The sequence below is a fragment of the Hermetia illucens genome, chromosome 5 (assembly GCF_905115235.1).
Source record: "Hermetia illucens chromosome 5, iHerIll2.2.curated.20191125, whole genome shotgun sequence".
Lineage (NCBI taxonomy): Eukaryota > Metazoa > Arthropoda > Insecta > Diptera > Stratiomyidae > Hermetia > Hermetia illucens.
Genome location: NC_051853.1, coordinates 110,803,105 through 110,825,016, shown reverse-complemented (window position 1 = coordinate 110,825,016; position 21,912 = coordinate 110,803,105). Strand labels below are relative to the sequence as shown.

The following is a 21,912-nucleotide window of genomic DNA, read 5'->3' as shown; positions in this document are numbered from 1 at the left end:
AATGAACCAAACTGGATTTGTCAAGAACTACGAAATTACTGACGCAATACACGCTACCCAGTTCCTCATGGAGAAACACCGCGAGAAGCATTGCCCTCACTACTTGACATCTATGGATCTAGAAAAGGCTCATCTGATCTGATCAGCGTCAAAAGCAAGTGCCAGAGAAACTCACGCACTGAGTTAAATTGTTCAACTGCAATCCGAAGAATAAAATTCGAAATGTGGCAGATATATCAAAACTACTTCGTGTCACTGTCGGTGTTCATAAAGAAGTGCCTCTTTCCATTCCTCTTTGTTTTTATTATGCTATACCCCAAGCCCAGCACCCTATACACCGCTCTATGCAGATGATGTTTTCCTAGTGCCTCATAGCAATGCTGATCTCAAGCAGCTTGTTCGAAAAATGAATGATCGCCTCATGCTACATGGGTTGAGGCTGAATCTAAATAAGACAGAATTTTTGACTACCTACCCCATCCACTTTAATGCGGACCAGACTAGTTGGAAAGCAACTGACTTCCACTGTTGGTGGTCCACAGATCGCTCAGTCTTGGGCAAGCACCCAAGCTACAAAATTATGTTCTTATAACTTGTGGTTTCCTCCACGGCAGAGGTAACTTATTAAACGCTGCCTCACCTCTGCCTTGAGAGCAGCTTGACCGAAGTGGATACAAGGTGGTATGTGCTCTCTTACGTAAATCCATAAATACGACATGGGTATGAATTATAGTCAGGACAAAACCGTTTGAGTATCTAAAAATAATTTGAACGAAAATATTTATAAAAAAAGTGGTGTTTAAATTCACGGAAAGCAAAAATGTGACCAAACATCAAATAAGATTCACACAAAGGAGGACAATGTTGCTAGTGTCACGTTCCCCGTGTTCGATTCGTACCAGGACAATATGGATATCTATGAGTTGGCTGGCGTGGCTCGTAGTGGTCAACAGTTGGCCAAATTTAAGAAAAGTTGTCCGTTGAATTAGCCTTGCTACAAACTTCATTCGCGACTCTGAATAGTCATTAAAATTACCACTCTAAGAGTGAATCCTATCGAGCACGTCATCATCCGTCATATCGACTCTAGTACATCGTATCCGAGATCGACGAATTGAAGCGTAGGGAGCTCTATCGTCTCAAAAAGAAGACAAAGAGAACCAAAAAACAAACGCATGGCCGAAAAAAGTAAGCATCACTATTCAAAGAGCTGCTGATTAAGAGCATCAACATTTGTGACCAAGCCAACATTCTGGACGAAGGAGGCAATGTTATATTGTTCTTCGTATTTTTGTTAAGTTGTTAGTTCACACGTTTAGATGTTCTTCTTTCTATAACCCGCAATAAAAGTAAGAGTTTCCCCTTGGCAGAAAAAGGAACAATATTCTAAAGAGGCGTTGTATTCTGCATAGTTAAAAACTACACCCAGAAGATAATTCTAACGTAGTTGCAACAAGCTTCTAAAGTTCAATATTGCTATTAGACGTTAGGAAAACATCATCTGCATGAAGCAGTGCATAGGGCGCTGGATGTTGGATATCTTATGTGACAGTGTCCATGACAAGCACAAAGAGTGGTAACGAGAGGACACTTTCTTAATGGGCATCGATAGAGAAACGAAGCGGTTTTGTGAGTCAGACGGTGTTCTACCCTCCTGAATAACCTGATTGGAGAACTCACTGTGTCATAATGTTGGTATTCACACTCTTCGCTTTCCAGAATTTAGCTACAATATCTTCAGATACTGTCGTTTTTCCCCGAGTGGCCTAAATTACTTACCGTTTAGGTCTAAACCCACGGTCCTCCACAACGCACAGATTTTGTGACCACAATCAGAGTCCCGCTGTGACAAGCAACAACGGTATCCGTCTAGCCTAAACATATAAAATCGAAACTAAACGAGAACGCGCATGATTGATTTTTCAAATGTTTCATTTTTTTAAAGAAGGCATAACCACATTCGATAGTAAAACATTGGCGCTAGAAAGTAGAAGATATAATCAAATATCATCATGAACCGCTGGCCAGATGCAAAAGAAGTTTCAGACGACGAAAAAATATAGTACACTAAAAGACTCGAACTTACAGTTGAAAAAGAAAATTCATTTTGAGTATTTGGAGCAGCAATACCTGAAAAAATGTAAGCAAGACACGCTTCACATATCGGCATTGTGGCTCCAAATCGATAAAGATATTGGGAGCTTTCTAAATAACCATACAACTAGTTTAATAACGTAAAAGAAACCGCCTTGGCCTGATCATGCATGGTGTCGCACACATTACGATTTTCTAGGACTATTTTATACGTAGCAACAGGATCTGACGACATAGCATCTCAGGTCTGGAACTGTGGCTTAGTGAATTCATCAATCGGGTTATTCAGGAAGGTAGGACACGACCTGTCTGCCATGAAAGTACCACACTTCCAATATGGAAAAAGAAAGGTAGTCCAGCAGAATGTCCAAATTACCATCCGATCCGGTTACACAACATACCGTGAAGATTTTTGACAGTATTCTTGACAACCGCATCCGCGAAATCTTTGAAATAACCGTGAATCAAGCCGGACTTGTCAAGAACTGCAGAAATACTGACACAATACACGCTGCGCGGTTACGTATGGAGAAACAATCTTTACATTGCAATTCTGGATATAGAGACCCTCTTTAGATTGCATTTTTTGGATCCAGAGAAACCGTTTGATCGTGTACCATACGAACTCATCTGGTATGCTCTACGACAATACCTACTACCGGAAGAAGTGCTACGTTGAGGTCAATTGCTCTACCACAATCAAAAAGTAAAGCTCGGTGTATCAAAAACGCTCCGTGTCTCTGTTGGTCTTCAAAAGAGGCGCCTTCTCAACTTTCCTCTTTCTTCTGAAAGGAAGGGAAATGCAACGGCCAGCGCCCTATACACTGCTTTATGCAGATGATGATTTCCTAGCGTCTAATAGCAAAAATGATCTCGAGCAACTTGTCCAGAAATGGAATTATCGCCTCATGCAACATGGTCTTTGATTGAATCTGAATAAAAGTGAATTTTTGACAACCGATTCCCATTAAACAGGCACAATCGCTGTCAGTGGCAGTGACCTGGTAGGAACTGGACGATTTAAATATTTCGGTTGAATGCTATCAGCCAATGAAGAACAGCGTTACGAAATTGCTCCACACATTAACGCAACCTGGATGAACTAGCCTTCCACAATTGATGTTCTTTATAATGTCAAATCTAAAATTTACCGCAATGTCGTCCTAGTGGGGGGACTAGTGGCATGAAATGCTTTGATCACATCCGAAATAAGGATATCGGCCACCGATATGGGGTTACATTGATCGTGGAAAAATTGCGAGAAGCGTCTTCGGTATGGTCACGTAATTAAAAATAACGAGAATTCACTCGCCAAGATTAGTCGAAGTTGATGGTAAGCGACCAACAGGCAGGCCGAAACAACGGTGGCTTGATACGCCGGATGGGGATGTGTAAGCCTCGTGATTGCATCCAGATCAGGCTTTTGATAAAACTAAATGGCGCAAACGATCACGACGAGCTGACCTCGCTTGTAAACGGGACAAAGGGTGAAGAAAAAGAAGGAGATTGGTAGCAATTGTTCTGACTCCTTCCCCTTGATCTTGTCTCTTCAGAATTCTAATTATTCCGTCCTTTGGGCAATAATTTCAAGGATTTCTTTAACGAAACTGTTCTGGAAACCAGACTTAAGTATTAAATTAACAAATCGAGAAACCGGAACCTGGACGGGGTATGAAAGATTTTGTGTATTTTTTTTATAAAGACATTTGAGTGTGCATTTGTCTCATTAGTACCTATATGTGAGAATATCCACAGTCCGTATTGAATTTGCAACGAAGCGACAACTTTGACCTATTGTAACTTTGTTAGTAATAGTGCGATTTCCACCAAACTTGGTAGGATCATGCTCTATGAACCCATTCATAAACTACATGGATCACAAGCCGTTCGTTTCTAACTCAAAGATACAAAATGACATTCCGTTTTACCACTTAGCCATAGTTCTCTCGCTCGATTCAGTGAATGATAGATAGTAAAAAGCGGTGCCTCTACAATTTACGGATAAAAAATACGCTGATATGATTTTTGCGGCAGTTCGGAAAACAAGCATGATATTTTCGACATAGAAGGCTTCCTGACATACGTTCAAAACAACGTATCATATCGTTGGGGAAACTTGAGGAAATCATGACTGTAAAGCCCCAGAACGTTATCGGAATATCGGAGTTACAATGGAGAAAGGAATCGCAGAGGTATTCATAAAAAATCCTGCCATGAGCACAAGAAGGGCCGCACTAGTGCTAGATTCACCCCGTATGACAATTCATCGAACTCTTCGTGCAAACAATCGTTGCCCTTACCACTTCGAGGAAGTCCAGGATCTACTCCCAAAAAACAATAAGTAGAGGATGATTTTCTGTTGGTGGTTTCTCAATCGAAACTCTTTAGATCGATATTAACCCAGGAAAATCCTATGGATCGATAAGTTGGAGTCAACAAAACCGCCATGCGATTCTCGATTCCAACATGACTTCAACGTGTGGATAGAGTAGTAAGCGATGAGCTACTTAATCCTATCAGTCTTCCTCATTTGCTGAATTCAATTGCCCTTCGAAAATGAAGTAGCTCTTAAAATACTGAACAATATGCCTATAATTCAACAAAAGGGCCTCTGGTGGCAGATGGACTCAGCTCACAAAGGGAGAATTGTTATAGATTTTTGAATCGAAAATTCTGAGAAAAATGAATTGGTCGATATGGCTCAGTTGCATGCAAAACTGAAACTTCTGTTGGTATTTTCACTGATGAAAAGACTCGGTAGTCAAGAATCAAGTCAATTTTTTCGATTTCGATGTCATGTTTTTCTTTCTTTAAAACCAAATAAACAAAGTTTCTCAAATTAACTGGGCCATCTTTTGGAGATTCTAAAAAGGTCTTGGTGCAAAGCCCCGTTATAAAATATAGGCTTGTTCCCCTTAAAAATGGCAGAAATCAAAGAGACGAAAATACAAATCTACTCAAAGGATGATTTTAGAAAGGTAACCAAGGATTTCCAACGGAAAAAAGACAATACACATACCGGCTTAAACAAAGGTCTATGCGTTTCAATCAAGAGCATTGTACCATTCGGGTCAAATGAAATAAATCAGTTAGTGTTATAAAGAATCGAAACAGAATTCCTCAACCGTTATTCAGAGTTGACATAAATCGAGAGGCATGCAAATCAGACGTTCACCAATGTACAATCTTCGCTATCTTTTGTAGAATCACAGGAAGGTCAGGAATCTGATCACACCAGATTATATTGTACACTTTCATGTGTGTGCGTGATCTGCGGTGAATTCCATAAAAGCACATTTAACCTCTTAACCTCATCTATTCGTCCTGATTTTAATTCCCTGATGTAGTGAAAGCAAGAAACGAATCAATCACTACCAGTTCGCAGCAAAAACTACATTCGATTCTTGCTACACTGTCGAATATTATAAATCAGCTCATGAATACTATCTGCACCATGATAAAGGAACTAATAAAATATCAAAAGATTCTTTTAAATAAATAATAAATACAATCAAAGTTGCCCATTAGAATGCGAACGGCACAAAGCTGAAGTTATACCCTCCTTGAAAACACATGACATTTATCTATATATAATAAAGGGATAGAAATTTGTGCACTAGCAACCTAGAAATTTTGTAACTTTATTGCTACCAAAACGTCAACAACACCTCGGGGTAGGGACTGCCCTCACGGCAACGAACTTTGGCTGTCGAAAACGGGATATGATTAGTTTCTGAAATGTACGCGCGCTGTAAGCGATATAAGCTGAGCATTCTGGGCCTAAGGGAAGCGAGATGGTGGGACTCTGGAGAGAGTACTCCTCTTCCTCTTGTGGCAATGTGCTTTTGTAGTCTAGAAGGCCAAGTGATGGCAGATGTGAATCCGGTGTCGGGTTACTTCTGACGGCTACCGAAAGGCGCACTCTCTTGACCTGGGAGAAGGTTTCCGAAAGACGTCTAACTGCAAGATTTCGGTCCAGGTTAAGGAGCATCAACATTTTACAAAGCTACGCACAAGCGGAGACTTCCGATAAAGTGGAGAGGGATGCTTTCAGCAGCAATTAAATGCAGCTTCCTAAATTTGACATTGTGATCGTTATGGGTGATCTGAGTGCGTAAGTGAGATCTGACAACACCTTGCTCGGATATGTGATGGGAGAACACGGTTATGGCGACCGCAACGATTTCTGCAACTTTCGCCGCTTCGTCATTGGCGGGGCATTGTTCGAGCACACAGCCTGCCATAAGGTCAGTTGGGTTTCAACTGGCCGACGCCGTACGAGCAATTAAATCAACCACTTCGCAATCAGCGGTAGATTTAGTAGTTGTCTTCTGGATGTGCGTAACAAGAGAGACGCTAACATCGGCCTCGAAAGGGGGTCACGGCCGCTTACATGTTGCGTCCGCCACTTATCGTAGGATTGGGGAGCTGCGACCCCATAAGTTCAACATTGACCGCTTGTATGACCCTGTTTCAAGGCCATCAGTGCCCTCAAACGGGGTAAAGTCGCTCGGCTTGACAATCTTCCCGCAGAGTGATTTATTGCTGTACATGCAATTATTGTTGATCTGTTACTCCCACTCGTGCGAAAATCTTAAGAATTCGATTCCCTTCCCAGAGAGTGAAAGAAGGGGATGATAGTTAACATCCCCAAGAAGGAGACCCGCTTTGCGTGTGACAATTGGACCGATACCTGTGTGCTCCCTGCTTTCGCGAAGATAATAGCTGAACTAATTCTGGAGCGTATCAAAGGACATCCCGATAACTTGATGGACAGAGAGCACTTGGTTCTCTCTTCGGATGCTCCAGCGTTGACCACACCAACACTCTACGGATCATTTTGGAAGTGGGCGGAATTTGGGTCTTCGTTCACCTGCTTTCCATCGAATTTGAGAAAGCTTCCGATAGCGTGAACAGAGAGTATATCTGGAGTGCCTTACGTAGGAGAAGCATTCCGGAGGAACTAATAGCTATGAGCACGTGCTGCACCGAGGTAAATGTTCGGAGGATTTTGAAGTCCAAAGTAAAGCCCGTCAGAATTGCATCCTGTCACCAATATTATTTCATCTTGTTATCGGTGTCGTTCTTCGTACTGATTTGGAGGGCATAGAGGAATTCAATGGACGATGACATCTTTCCTCAAACACTTCGGCAACGCTGATGACATATGTTCTCTCTCACCGGGTCATGAACTTTGGCCAAATGGTTCTGGATTTGAAAATAGAGGCAAGTAGGGGAGGAGTTACAGGGCTAACTTTAAGTCCTAAGTGACTAAAAAGTCAATTTCTTATTATATTTGTGGGAGTAAATTTAATTTTCTTCCCCCAACATTTCTTTGGATAGGCTGGAATACCTCGACGATATTCTGACTATCCAGATGCTTATACAGCCTGAAATATTGTATCTACAATTTCCCTTTTAGCTATTTTATTCTTTCTCTATATTATCTGAGAAAGTATAATTACTCAACGAACTGTAATTTATCCTGTTCAGCTATCTTCTTCAATTGAATGATACTAAAATACTCCCCCTGCTGAACATAGTCACTCAGAACTTCCTCTACTCACTAATTAATTTACTTTTTCTAATACGGAAGAAAGGGAAGCGGGTAATGTGGACGCAAATGGTCTAACGCCGGTATGTGAAAATAGATCCATGTTGCACAAAGACGGAATCCTAGGAAAATGGATTGGACGAAGTTCAATGAACTTCTTGGCGACTAAGTTGAGCTCCCTAGGCGACTAAGGACTCCTTTGGCGATAGAAGATCAATTGAAAACTCTGAATCGCATACTTTTAGATTGCTTTGAAGAGGCTTGTCCTATTTCCCGAGGCCAACGTGGTAAAACGATTCCATTGTGAAACCGAGAACTGCAGAGACTGAGGAAATCAACCAGACGACTTCTAAATCGTGCTTGCAAAAACAATAAACATGAAGACTGGCTAACCTTTAGGAACTCACAGCGTGAATATAAGAGGCTCGTAAAACTTTCGAAACGAGATTCATTTAGAGCATGCTGTGAAGAACTGGAAGGTGAAGTGGGAAGAAGAGAATTGGCGGTTTCTGCAAACCCTTCAACACGAAGGTGTTGCAAGGGGAATTGGGACACTGCGAGAGCGGTTGTTTCCAATGAAAAAGCGAGAGCTGCCATACTATCATTTGAGTGGATATAGATCATATGGATGGCATCTACCCAGCGATTCTAAAGGATGATGTAGAGCACTTACAGCAGCTTCTAAGAAATATTTTTCGAGGATGTCTTGCTTTAGCCTTCGTGCCTTCCTCTTGGCAGAAGGTGAAGGTAGTCTTCATACCAAAGTCTGGGAAAGATGACTATTAGAACTTCAGGCAAATCAGCCTAACATAATTTTCGCTGAAATGTCTGGAGAGACTGATTGAGCGTCACATTTGCGAGAAGGCGCTAAAGTCGCACCCCTACATGAAAACCAACATGCTTACCAACGTGGGAAGTCCTGTGAGTCTGCTCTTCATTCTTTGGTTTCAAAGATAGAGGATGCAACTCTCAAGGGTCAGTATACGATAGGGGTTTTCGTGGGCATTGACGAAATGCTGCCCTCAAGGAGATGTGCTATCGCCACTTCTGTGGAGTATACTGATCAACTCACTACTATGCGAACTGCAAAATCTACCACTACACGTTCAAGTTTATGCGGATGACGTGGCTTTGTTGGCTGTTGGTCAAGATCTCGGAATGATGTGTACAAATACACAACGCGCCGCTGATTTGATTCGACGGTTGGTGTCTCGGGCATGGACTTTCAGTAAACTCAAATAAAACCACAATGGTATTATTTACAAAAAGGAGGAAACTGAATGGTCTTTGCCTTCCAGACCTGAGGGGTACAACCCTTCAACTCTCCGAAAAAGTCAAATATCTGGGAGTTATCCTAGACAAGGCCGATGTTCGCTTATCTTCTGGAGCGGAAGTCTGCCTCTCGAATAAAAACGAGGAGTGGGCTTTTCCTTTGGAACAATACACAACGGTCTTACAGGATGAAGTGTATGCGATCCTAGGGGCTGCAACATGGATGAGTGACGAGCGGTTGAAGGGCAGACGCATCGCAATCTGTAGCGATATTCAAGCTGCATTGAGTGCGTTGAGTAGTACTTTGATCACTTCAAAAATCGTTTAGGAATGTAGAAATTAATTGAATTCTCTTTCTAGATTCAATAAGATGGATTTACTCTGGGTACCTGGTCATTGTGGTGTAGAGGGAAATGAAATCTCGGATACCTTAGCAAAAGAGGCTTCAACTTTCCCCATGTCCGGATCGGAATCAGCAATTGGGGTGTCGGTAGCATTGGCTGATGCTGCTAGCAAAAACTGGGAGCAAGCTTCCCATAATGACAGGTGGCGAAGCTTTAATGCTGCTAGACCAAACTCTTCCTGTCAGAACCAAACAAACATACTGCAAAATTTATCCCGTTGAAAAGCAGGAAGACTTGCAGAATTATTGTGGGCATTCTGACTAGCCATAAATCACTAGCTGGGCATATGTTCAGAATAGGTATTATCCAAGATGATACGTGTCCATCCTGTAATGAGGAAGCGGAATCCACAGAACACTTTCTCTGTGAGTGCCCCGCTTACAGACGCATCAGAAATCAGATTCTTGGTGTTGATGTGTTCCAACTGCAGCGGATAGCATCACATCCACTAACGGATGTATCGCAGGATACATAAATGAATCCGGGATATTCCGTTAGACGGGGGAATCGAGTACAATGGACCACTAAGGTTTGAGTGCTCAGAGGCTTTGACCCTCCCCCACCTCAAACATACACACACATAGTTGGCCTGAAGATAAACACCGGCAAAACCAAGGTTCTCAATCTGACAGGTCATCACACTCTCCCTATCTGCATCAGTGGTCAGAGCTTCGGAGGCATCGATCAGTTTGTATATTTAGGAAGCGGAGTTTCTGCCGACGGTGGCACCGAACTGCACTAGATCCGCTTTTGCTCTCCTGTCTAAAATCTGAAAATACAGTTATCTCAACACCAAGATCAAGTTGAGATTGTTCTGTGCTAGTGTTCTTTCTGTGTTGCCATGTAGGAGTAGCACATGGAAAGTGAACTCCACTGTTACCCAAAAGCTTTCGTATCACTATCTCAAAGTGGCAGTGGATAGGCCACGCATTAAGGAAGGACGGCAATTGCATTGCTGATTACGCCATGCGCTGGAATTTGGTCTCCCAAGATGGCCAACGGGTGGGTCGCCCTAAGGACACTTGACGCAGAACAGTATGGCGATGACGCGTAGGTGTGTTTGACGCGGTACACCCCACAAGGAAGGGCAACCATATATATTTAAGCTATTTATCAATCTTGGCAGATAGCGACGTCAAACAAACAGCACAATACAACAGAGCAAGTCCACCGGATTGTATCAGAAAGAAGCAGAGCTCTTTCTGGAAAAAGATGTTACATACCAATATTTCTAGACGCAGCACAAGCATTCGAGAAGATCTGGCACGTGGGTCTTATAATTAAAATCAAACCCCCATTCCCCATGTCCCCATAAACTATTAATATTGCCTAAATAAGTGTATTCTTGCCTTATTCCTATCGATTGAATTAAGTGTAAATAATTATACGATTTTCCTTCGCTAGTATTTTGCGATAGTAAATTGTCATCAAGGAAAATCAAAAATATTGCTATACCTCAATCGGATTAAGTTCAATACATGGGAATACGCCTTGGCAGAATACCCACTTGGAAACAAGAGATTGAGACGAAAAATCTACAAATCAAACTTAAGTTCAAAACTTTTTGTGGATGTTGCTCAAAAATTATCACTGTCTCTGAAGTGAAACTTGATCTAAAAATCGTTGCTTAAGCTCCTATGGACATATAGGATTCTGCCAAACCATCCAACATCTCAGACAAAATTCTGAATTGAATATTTGATGCTCCTTGGCGTTTCTGTAGTCTTTATGGAGGTTAACACTTCATAAAGACTTAGAGACCAGAAAAATAGTAAGAGACACGTTCCGCTAGTAAACACTTAGCTAGACTGAAGAGTCACCCAAACGTAATGAGAAAATTTTTCCTTACGGAAAATTCCCTGGACCGAAAGGCTTGCACCAACAACAAAGTGAACATGTTGCCTTCTCTTTATTGAATTAAATTAAAGCTGATTGAATTATTGGTATAAAGAATTGAAATACATATGAAGTTTTCAATGTATAGTTGGAATCATTTCTTCAAAGGAAATCTATAGGGATACCCGCCTTTGCTAAATTAGCGCGAATTTTATGAAAACGGAGACGACGGACATCGGCTGACATCGAACACCATGTACATGATAAAAGAGATGCTGTCATTGCTCAGTACTAGCTGCCCGCTTCAATGCAATCAAATGTGGGCGCAGATAAATGCAATATTGCGCAATTAACTGTCCTTATATAATTGCAAAATATTGCATTTATCCGTCAAGACGTTGATTTAAAATAAATAGTTAAATAATTAATGATTTTATTAGAGAAGAAAAGCAAAATATTGAATTCAGTGGTTATTGAAAAAATGAACAATGTAAATTATTCTTAGAAATCAGTCAAAAATAATAAACGAAAATTAAATGTCTTAAGGAATTCAGTGATCTTTGACCGTGCAAAATATGGGTTAATCGATCTCCTTAAAATCCTTCCTTCCTCAATCAATTAAAGATGAACATTTTTATTATTATGAAAACGTTTCTAGAGTACAGAAAGTACAAATAATGCTTCACCATATGCAGAAATTAGTTTCATACTTTCAATTTCTGCAGATTTTTCGTCTTCATTTCGCTTTCACTTATTTCTGTATTGCGTTCTATCATTTCTACTACAATTTCCTCAGGTCTAATCCTTCCATAGCACCCAATATTTGTACCGCAAAGAAAGTATAATCTTAATTCATCCCCCAAAATTGGCAAATCCATAACTTCTTTGTCAACAATGACGCCTTTGTTGTTCTGGAAAGCTTCCATTATTCAGATTGACCAACCCTGCCTTTTTGAAACAGCTCTGTCTTGTGGTGAGAGCAACTGGCCACCAAAATCTTTTAGCAAGTTTTGCAGCTCCTAGGATGAACGTTGTTTTTACAAAATTTTGCAGCGACATTTCGCAAAAGAACTTTATAGGATGGAGCTAATTCATTCGCGTTATATATGCGGCTACTTTTGTATTCAGGGTTTAAGGTTAGCCATTTCACGCTTGTTTTATGAAAAGAAACATTTCTACGGACTCTCCATATATGAAGCCACCCAGAAGTGGCCTCAAAAGGACAAACGTTAAATATTTGAGTAAATTTGATGGTATTTTACGTAGATTTGAATAAGAAATTGCGTTTCAAAATTATCATCAAAACAGAACAGAAATTGGAAAAGCAACCAAGTCAGTAAATTCATGAACAAGTCGGGAAACCGGAAGCTTGAGGCTTCAGGTATAAAAGGTTTTGTGTTTCCCTATGTGAGGAGCATAACGTAGTTCTCCATTGGCTTATAGCATTGACCCGAGATATTGAAATCGTTCAGTTCTGGGCAGGTTACTGCCATTGCCAGAACTGAGCGATTTAAATATCTTGAAGGGCAGGTTACCGACATTGCCAAAACTCAGCGATTTAAATATCTTGAGGGGCAGGTTACTGCCATTGCCAGAACTCAGCGATTTAAATATCTCGAAGGGCAGGTTACCGACATTGCCAAAACTCAGCGATTTAAATATCTCGAGGGGCAGGTTACTGCCATTGCCAGAACTCAGCGATTTAAATATCTCGAGTCAATGCTATTTGCCAATGGAGAACTGCGTAATGAAATTATTTCACACATTAACGCCACCTGGATGAAGTGGCATTCCCCAACTGGTGTTCTTTGTGATCGACGTATCAGCGTACGTCCCAAATCTAAAATTTACTGCAATGTCGTCCGTCTGCCGCTCTTTATAGTTCTGAGTATTGGCCGACTATAAAGGTCAATGAACGGCGTCTTGCGGTAATGGGGACGAAGATGTTGCATTGCACTGGTGGCGTGACACGTTTTGATTACGTCTGAAATGAGAATATCCGCGATCGAACGGGTTTGCACCAATCGAGGAAAAACTGCAAGAGAGGCGTTTTCGATGGTGTGGTCACGTAATTTACACTAACGAGAATTCAACAACTAGTATTGGTCAGAACATCGAAAGCAATGGTAAGCAAGCAAAAAGCCGGCCAAAACAATGGTGGCTTGATATGCTGGATGGGGATTTAAAGGTCTCAAGGTTACATCCTGATCAAGCATTTACAAAATGACGAAACCGATCACCACAGGCCGACCTCGCTTGTGAACTGATGGCTGAACAAAAAGAAAAAGATGTGAGGAGCGACGAGTGCACGACAGCTCCGTGTAATATAGCTAAAAATTCCATTGCCCTCTATTTTCTAGAAAGCGATTTAAATAAATCATTTGATGGAAAGCCCTGTGTTGATAATAGTGATCCTCATACGCCCCACACCCTGAGTTTAATATTATTAGCAAATGCCAACAATTTAACCAACATCAAACATAAAAAAGGGCTAGGGAGAATTAGATTCTTCATGAATGGAATTTTAATATTTCACTCGAATTTCAATTATTCTCGTTAATTATGACGTCAGCATCTTATTTGTATGGCTTAGGATGCTGTTAATTAGCACGAAATTGATAAGTTTGAACTTCTATAACTTTTGACACTAATAGTTGGATTTTCATGGCATGTGTATGCACGAGACTGTCCTCTATGCCGGTGCAAAATTGGGTACACCTGGGCACATGGAGCTTAAGGGGAGTTTTTTAGTCAATTTCTAAAAGTTGATAATATGCTATTAGTAAATTTTTCGAGCAGATACCGGAATGGGACATGTCTCGAAGATTAGATTTCACGTAAGTGTTTTACACAAAACCTTAAAAAGGGCTGCAGATTCTTCATAAATGTGACTTTAATATTTCACGCGAATGTCAATTATTCCGGGTAATTATGACGTCAGCATCTAATTTGCACGCGAAACTGCTAAGTTTCAACTGCTATAACTTTGGCGTTAGTTGCCTGATTTCCATGAAATTTAGCACATATAAACGAAATATTGTCCCCTATGCTGGTACAAAATTCGAAAGTCCTAGGATGAATTTAAGGGGGGTTTTCCAGTAAATTTCTAAAAAGTAGTAATATACTATTAGTAAGTTTATTTGAGCAGATATCGAAATAGGACATATTTTGAGGCCTAGATTTCATCTAGACGCACCACCCTGATTTTTTTCGGATTTTTAGGTTGGGTAGTTTCCGAAAATGAGTCCTGTCTCACTTCAAGTGCGTACATGTTGACTCCTTACTCACGCACTTTGCAATTTATGCCAAAACTAATGTCAGTTTCGGAAAGTGCAAATCGGGATCTTTCATTTGATACCCTACACAACTATATCCGGTGAAAAAAATTTTTGAATCCCCCCTTTGCATGTATGGGGAGCCCCCCTTTAAACTCCACCTAAATTTATGCCACTCGCTGTATGCGTGAGATTTCACAGCTCCCATCTGCCCACCAAATTTCGTTCAGATCGATTTAGCCGTTTTGGAGAAAAGTGCGTGTGACAGACAGACAGACATTGAATCGATTTTAATAAGGTTTTGTTTTACGCAAAACCTTAAAAAAGATATGCATGTGTAGCATGAGGCTCGAGTTTGCATTTAACCGTATCTAAACACATGGCAGGCCCCTAACTTGCCTCAAATTTTTTTCGCTTTTATAAGAATATTGCATTTATGCCCACGTTTTGCAATTACCAGTGTCTAGAACAAATTTGAAGGAAAAGGCATGTGGCTCAAAGAATGCCCGCATTTAAAGGGAATTTACTTTTATGCGTGTTGCATTTAAGTGGGCTTCAATGTACGTTTTGGCGATACAGTCTTCATTCTTCAGTGACCAAACCTCCCTAGGCTATAACTGTTAGGAATATTACCGGCATGAGGACCATCGAAGACTAGACAGCGAAAACATCGATGACGCCCTAAAATTTGGATTAAACTTACTCCACAACCGACAGCCGTGGCAAAGCCGAGCACGTGCAGATGCTGGGAAACAGTGACAAGAAACATGATGGGCAGAAACCAGGACAAAAGATCTATTGAACAGAAAGATTGCTGGCTTTTCCGCTACTTACTCCGAAATGTAAGCATCCCCTTCAACATGATTTCAATTCTTCTTTTAATCGATGAAATTATGCTCGGCGTGGATGAATGAATGGCAATCTTGAGTCGAGGGGGCCCGAATTCACAAACTTTGCGATCTTGTCTAGAGAAATTTGTGTGCATTAAAACAAAAGCAAACCTAAAGAGCGAAAAATTGAGTCTAAATAGTTCTCAAGCTATTAAATGGTTCAACTTTGTTGAGAACTTGCTGCGTTCATGACTGCTTGACCCACAGCCGAAAAAACTCGATGTCATTAACACTCCTTGAGATATTGCGCGCCATACTCAGGGCAAATATCAGACTCCTTACGTCCAATAATTCCCACCAGTATAAGCAAATATATTTCCTTTACTTAGAGGGGAAATCTTTCCACCTAAAATAAGTGCAAGCGAGAAATTTATTGATTTTACAAAAGCTTTGGGAAACACCAACCTTGACAGTTAAGAGTAGACGACAGATATCGGCGAACTGGACGGAATTTCAAGATTTCCCAAGTATATCGATTCAAAGAGTTAACGGGCCTAAATGGCGAAAGTCATCTTCCATCGTAGAACATTCTGTTGCTAAGATTGCTGTGTTTATCAAGCCTTTCGTCCTGATTCCGTTTCCATGCGTTTCTGTGCTAATGGAACAGGGCCATTTATGACACTTCCATACGCATAACCTAACGAAATTAGAACAAACATAGATTTGGGATGTTTATTGTAAAACAGTCCACGTTCAAAACATTCATGGACATAACTTTAGTGATTTGTTCGAACAAAACTGAAATTTTAGGCATATTCCATTAGGTGATGATTCATAATAAATGAGTAGTAGCAGATTCTATGTTTGTTACATACAGTCAACCAATTAATAAGTTGGACAGTTACTGCTATACTATACACTTTGAAGTCAAATATCTCGGAGGACAGTTTATATTTTTAGATACCTATTGGTGAAAAACAATACATTTGTACATTTTCTTCCGTTATGATTATTTGATGAGTTTTATTTTAAACAGAGAAATAGTGATAAAATAAAAGAAAAATGAGCGCTTTACGCAAAAAAACTTTGACACTTCAAATTTAATACAAAGAGAACAAATTTATGATAAAAATGGAGTAGATTATTATTTTGAGAGGGAACCATTAACTTTTAAAATGGCGAAAGCTCTTCTTTTCATTGATCCTACAAATTTTTCGGTAACTTTTGCGCGAGTAGACCCCCTCCAGATATCCTTTATGTGAGGATTCAAGTCTTTTTTGCCTGTTATCTCTCTCTCTCTTTTCGACGTGTGCCGACAAGTGTTCAAACAGATTTATATCCGGGCTCCGAGGTGACTGAGCAAGAGTCCTTTTGATTTTTGTTGAGGATGCTGGGAATCTTGAGTCCGCACCAATTTAGTGACGGACCGGATCACTTGGGAAGCAACTTACTTCCCCTTTTGTAGTCCACGGACTGCGAACTCAGGATTCTCAGCATCCTCAACAAAAGTTTACTTCGGCCTGGTTTAGGTCTGGACTTATAACGGGATTCACTTGAATATAATTCGTACCTATTACGTGTTTGCGATTATATTTAAGTGGAGCGATTTTCATCTGTCGTTATTTTCGGTCAAGCTGCTCCCAGGGCAAAGGTGAGGCAGCGTCTGATGGGTTGCCTCTGCCTTGGATGAAACCGTCAGTCAGATTTTTCCTCCTTTTGATATTATAAAGGACGCATTCCTTAATGACTCTGGTTGTGTATTTGGGATCATTGTAACATATAATATTATATCCGATAATAAACCCAATGTAACAATTGCAGCTGGTTTGTGCTGAACTCGTCATAAAAAATAACGGTTTTCTAAAGTTCTTCTGTTTTATTAACGAGCTATTGAGCATATTCAACTTGTTTTCAATATTTCTTTGGGAAAGTTATGGCTTCTTCTTTGGAGTATAGACCTTTAATCCCTCTCTGTGAAGAAAATTGCGAACGGCGTTAAAAAGTCCTGTTACTATACCTTTGTGCCAAAATTCTGTTCTATGTTTCGCAAAATAGACTTTCACGGTTTGACCAACTGCTTTGCGAGAAACGAAGCCACTTTCTTTAAAAATTTTTTCTGCGTGGTGAAAAGTAAACGTTGTTTTTTTTCATGATCACCTCATTGGGATCGCAGGACAGTTGTTTATTGTTCATTTTCGGTCCTTTAACACGCAGAAGTTCTAAGTACAACAAGAAACCTAACGGTACTTGTCGGTTTTCGAGATATTTGACTTCAATGTGTACTGCAGTAACTATCCAACTTTTTAATTGATTGACTGTATGTACTGCTACTATCACATGGAATTGTGGGAACAAAAATCAACCACTATAACAAATGAATTTTTATTTTATTAACATATATAACAGCAAGGCTAATGCGCAGCATACTACTAGCGAGTCCAATGTTCAGCGTTTTGCTTCACGACTAGACATCCTTTATTCGTGTTGATGACAAAATTTCCGGCTAATGTTCTTGATAAGCTTTTGCAAATATAGTGCGAAGATGATATATTAGCTTCTTGTTTTTGTTTGTGTTTTTGATGAATTTCAAACTTTATGGCATCCCCCATATTTTCAATCGGATAGATAGCTGATGACTGCAAGAGCTACCCTGTCGTTGTCATTGCATTTTCATGTTCTCATTCCCAGAGTCAGTCGCGGTGCTGTGTTTCGTTATCTTCTTGAAAAATTCGTGCGCTCGGATGTATATCAAATCATTCATGGGTAGGTTTCAATAAATACTTCCAATAAATTCGTCCTTTCTCAGCTCAGAGTGCTAATAAACACATAAACGATATGTCTGTTTATTGGAAAATTCCTAAACATGAACCTTAAATATTTAACGATACGGAAGGCTTCCTAAAGGTAACATTGTGAAAAAACATTTCCCAGAGTGGAGGAAGGTGATGATCGTTAAGATCTTGAAAACGCAAACCCATCTTGAGTGCAGCAATTGAAGGGATATTTGTGTGCTTTCTGCCGCCGAAAAGATAATAAAGCTGGAACTCATCAAAAAGCATCTCGCAAGTTTGATCGACAGAGAGCAGATTGATTTCCGCTCTGGCACCTTTGGCCAGTGCCACATCAACATCCTGCGGATCATTTAGGAACAGAACGCGGAGTTCAAATCTCTCTTCCTCAGCGACTTTGAGAAGGCTTTCGAAAGTGTCCGGATAGCTGAGTGGTTAGAGCACAAGGCTGTCGTACGGAAGGTCGCGGTTCAAATCTCGCTGGTGGCAGAGGGATTTGTATCGTGATTTGACGTCGGATACCAGTCGACTCAGCTGTGAATGAGTACCTGAGTCAAATCAGGGTAATAATCTCGGGCGAGCGCAATGCTGACCACATTGTCTCCTACAGTCTACTGTAGTGTACCGTTACGGTCTTGAATGAAGTGCTCTAACACACTTCAAGGCCCTGATCCAATATGGATTGTTGTGCCAACGATTATTATTATTATTATTATTTCGAAAGCGTGGACGTGTATCAAGGCTGCTTTTATTATAGAGAAACTAATAGTTATTATCAGAGTAGCATATGATGGCACAAAATTTCAAGTGCAACATCGAAGTAAAATCTCAGAGAAACTTGAAGTGCTACCAAAGTGTACCTGTGTGCGTCGTGGCATCGAAATACGTTGGTCTGACACAATTTCCAACGAAAAACGCGGTCTATACACAGGCGAGTTACCCGTAGACATGTTGACGAGAATGCGGAAGTGGCAATGGGTGGGCCTCACACTAATAGAAGTACGTGACGCAGAATAGTGGAGGAGGAGTGCGGGGATCCCGGGAAGTCCATTTCAATAAATAGTTCAATCAACACATGTCGTAATCTTCCAGATAATAATAACCGGTCTTAATTTACAATACATACGTTCTCTGCGGACCTTGTAGTAAATGAAGAGGGAAGACTTGGAGTACACAGGATTAAACTAAATGATATCACAAACATAATCACAAACGCAACCCTGGGGATGGACGTTGAATTTATGTCACTCAAATAGTCCTTCGATCCGAAAATCGGGGCCTCATTTTCCGTTATTGATGTGATGACCATCTAAGGAACCACACACAGAAGACATGATTAGGGCTAAGGTGCATGGGTTGAATCGGAGGCACAACATGGCACAACCATTAAATCAAGATACCTGTGCTTTTCGGAAGAAGGTGCATGATATTAATTTGCGAACGGAACTTATCACATAAATGTACTTTGCAAGGACATATAATAAGCCAACAGTCTGCAGAATGGGACAAGTTAACCCTAACATACACATTTTATAGCTATGAGGTATATTTATATTTACCTTAGAGCCTAAGAAAGGACCGGAGTTATTTCGCCATTCCTTTTTGTTAAGACGAATATCCTATGGCAGTTAAGGAAGGTAGAATACTTTGAAACTCATTACATTTGTGCGGTGCCATATTTTTAAGGTTTGGTGTGAAACAAAACCTTACTAAAACCGGCTCAATGTCTGTCTGTTAGTCAGTGACACGAGATTTACTCTGAAATAGGTATGGTCACGAAACTTAGTGACGTTATGTGGTCAGTGAACCGCTACACGTGCAACGAGTGACATTATTTTGTGTTGGGTTTTTCGAGATGGGCTCTCCATATATGTTAAAGAAGGGAACAATTTTTTCTCCGTAGAGTGTGGTGAAGTGTGACATTAAACGAAAGGGTTTAATTAGTACTTTTCAAAAATGATCTTCTTTCTTATCTTGGGTAAAACACACGGGAGTGAGGACTCAAAATGTGTGTCCCAAAAAGTGAAACAGGTGTCGTTCAGAACCTATCCATCCGGAGAATCTGAAAAAATTCAAAAAATTCAACTCTACAAACCTAGTCTCCAAAATACATCCTATTATGATATTTGCTCAAATAAAGTTAATAATAGCATATAACTCATCATCATCAACGGCGCAACAACTGGTATCCGGTTTAGGCCTGCCTTAATAAGGAACTCCAGACATCCCGGTTTTGCGTCGAGGTCTACCAATTCGATATCCCTAAAAGCTGTCTGGCGTCCTGACCCACGCCATCGCTCCATCTTAGGCAGGGTCTGCTTCGTCTTCTTTTTTTTTCATATAGCATATAACTATATTGTAGAAATATACCCGGTGCGCTGGGTTCAATTGTTCCACCACGATTCGAAAAGTAAAGTTCGAAGTGTGGCGGGTGCATCAAAACCGGTTTGTGCCTCTGTTGGTGTTCATCAAGGAAGTGCAACCTCACCACTCCTCTTTGTTCTTGTTATGGACCCTGTCATACGGGATATCCAACGTCCAGCGCCCTATACACTGCTTTATGCAGATAATGTTTTCATAGCATTTAATAGCGAAAATTATCTGAGGCATCTTGTCTAAAAATGGAATTATACAATACGGTCTCAAATTGAATCTAAATAAAACTGAATTTTTGACAACAGATCCCCATGAAACAGGCACAATCACTGTCAGCGGCAGTGACCTGGCCAGAACTGAGCAATTTAAATATCTGGGGTGAATGCTATAGGCAATGGAGAACAGGATTATGAAATTGCTTCACGGATTAGCACAACCTGGATGAAGTGGTGGTCTACAACTGATGTTCTTTGTGATCGACGTATCAACGAACGTCATAACGACCAAAAGGCCGCGAAAACAACGGTGGATTGATACGCTACTGGACAAAGGCTGAAGAAAAAAAAGAACATTATGTATTCCATGTGAATACATTATATTCCAATGGTTCTGAGCCTGCCATCTACTAATGGCTGGCCGCATTAATTTGAGAAACACAATGGCCCACGTGAACTGCAATGCAAATAGTTGTCGCTAGATGATAATTACAACACTTTGGTTAGTTCCAAATAATATTTGCGAATTTTCTTCGAAAAAATGTGTAAACTTAAATATTTACATTATGAACAGGTTCAAATATATGGAAAGGCGTGCGGTCTTGATTTTTAGAAAAGAGAAGCAAACGGCTGGCTTCGAACAAAGAGAAAATTCATTTCGATAGCAGCAATAAAACGGTTAGGGATAATTGACAATGTTCGTTTAGGATGAGCATAATATTTATCAGAAAGTTTGGAAATATATGAAAGAATATTTTGAATTTATAGCTATCTGCGAAGAGAATAACGTGCATAGAAGGTTTCTCACATAAGATGAACACAAAACCTTTATGCTTGAAGCGGTATTCTGGCTGGTTTTGAATAGAGGTTAATTCGTTTCTTGGGCTTGTATATGGTTACATAATAATCTACAGTGATTATATTTACAGTAACAATAGTTTGTTTCTGTTACAATTGCACGTCATACATTCTTCCTACACCTTTTCCAATATTTTTGTACTCAGGCATGTAGGCATAGGAAGGGTAACGGAAAACATCTCGGAAAATATTTTTATGGTTTTGGGTCATTGTTGTAAATCAAATGGTCACAATCACAAGTGGCGGGAACAAGTCTCACAAATTACACGTTTTTTATTTATAGGGAAGAAGAATTTATTAGTTATCTGTTTAATAAAACCTATGGTTAATTTTTAAGTAGAATTAAATTGAAATTAAAGTTTGAATTTTTTCCTTAATTTTGCCAATTTTTTTTCTATTTCTCAAATGT

General features: G+C 40.2%; 1 pseudogene; it reads left to right on the top strand.

Annotated features, from left to right (window-relative positions):
* Positions 1-716: 716 nt before the first annotated feature.
* Positions 717-1,549, top strand: LOC119658207 (annotated as a pseudogene).
* The last annotated feature ends 20,363 nt before the right edge of the window (positions 1,550-21,912 follow it).